The sequence below is a fragment of the Oncorhynchus nerka genome, linkage group LG10 (genome assembly GCF_034236695.1).
Source record: "Oncorhynchus nerka isolate Pitt River linkage group LG10, Oner_Uvic_2.0, whole genome shotgun sequence".
Taxonomy (NCBI): Eukaryota; Metazoa; Chordata; class Actinopteri; order Salmoniformes; family Salmonidae; genus Oncorhynchus; species Oncorhynchus nerka.
Window position 1 is genome coordinate 463,931 of NC_088405.1, and position 1,739 is coordinate 465,669.

Sequence of the window (1,739 nt, forward strand, 5' to 3'; positions counted from 1 at the left end):
AGACACCCAGTCAGCTGAGAGAGAGTGGAGGAGACTCAGAGTTAGATTCATTCCTACTAGACACCCAGTCAGCTGAGAGAGAGTGGAGGAGACTCCAGAGTTACATTCATTCCTACTAGACACCCAGTCAGCTGAGAGAGAGTGGAGGAGACTCAGAGTTAGATTCATTCCTACTAGACACCCCCAGTCAGCTGAGAGAGAGTGGAGGAGACTCAGTTAGATTCATTCCTACTAGACACCCAGTCAGCTGAGAGAGAGTGGAGGAGACTCAGAGTTACATTCATTCCTACTAGACACCCAGTCAGCTGAGAGAGAGTGGAGGAGACTCAGAGTTACATTCATTCCTACTAGACACCCAGTCAGCTGGAGAGAGAGTGGAGGAGACTCAGAGTTACATTCATTCCTACTAGACACCCAGCCAGCTGAGAGAGAGGAGGAGACTCGAGTTACATTCATTCCTACTAGACACCCAGTCAGCTGAGAGAGAGTGGAGGAGACTCAGAGTTACATTCATTCCTACTAGATACCCAGTCAGCTGAGAGAGGGAGGAGACTCCAGAGTTACATTCATTCCTACTAGACACCCAGTCAGCTGAGAGAGAGTGGAGGAGACTCAGAGTTACATTCATTCCTACTAGACACAGCCAGCTGAGAGAGAGTGGAGGAGACTCAGAGTTACATTCATTCCTACTAGACACCCAGTCAGCTGAGAGAGAGTGGAGGAGACTCAGAGTTACATTCATTCCTACCAGACACCCAGTCAGCTGAGAGAGGAGGAGACTCAGAGTTACATTCTATTCCTACTAGACACCCAGTCAGCTGGAGAGAGTGGAGGAGAGACTCAGAGTTACATTCATTCCTACTAGACACCCAGTCAGCTGAGAGAGAGTGGAGGAGACTCAGAGTTACATTCATTCCTACTAGACACCCAGTCAGCTGAGAGAGAGTGGAGGAGACTCAGAGTTACATTCATTCCTACTAGACACCCAGTCAGCTGAGAGAGAGTGGAGGAGACTCAGAGTTACATTCATTCCTACTAGACACCCAGTCAGCTAGAGAGAGAGTGGAGGAGACTCAGAGTTACATTCATTCCTACTAGACACCCAGTCAGCTGAGAGAGAGTGGAGGAGACTCAGAGTTACATTCATTCCTACTAGACACCCAGTCAGCTGAGAGAGAGTGGAGGAGACTCAGAGTTACATTCATTCCTACTAGACACCCAGCCAGCTGAGAGAGTGGAGGAGACTCAGAGTTACATTCATTCCTACTAGACACCCAGTCAGCTGAGAGAGAGTGGAGGAGACCAGAGTTACATTCATTCCCTACTAGACACCCAGTCAGCTGAGAGAGAGTGGAGGAGACTCAGAGTTACATTCATTCCTACTAGACACCCAGTCAGCTGAGAGAGAGTGGAGGAGACTCAGAGTTACATTCATTCCTACTAGACACCCAGTCAGCTGGAGGAGACCAGAGTTACATTTATTCCTACTAGACACCCAGCCAGCGAGGAGAGGGCAGACTCAGAGTTACATTCATTCCTACTAGACACCCAGTCAGCTGAGAGAGAGTGGAGGAGACTCAGAGTTACATTCATTCCTACTAGACACCCAGTCAGCTGAGACAGAGTGGAGGAGACTCAGAGTTACATTCATTCCTACTAGACACCCAGTCAGCTGAGAGAGAGTGGGAGGAGACTCAGAGTTACATTCATTCCTACTAGACACCCAGTCAGCTGAGAGA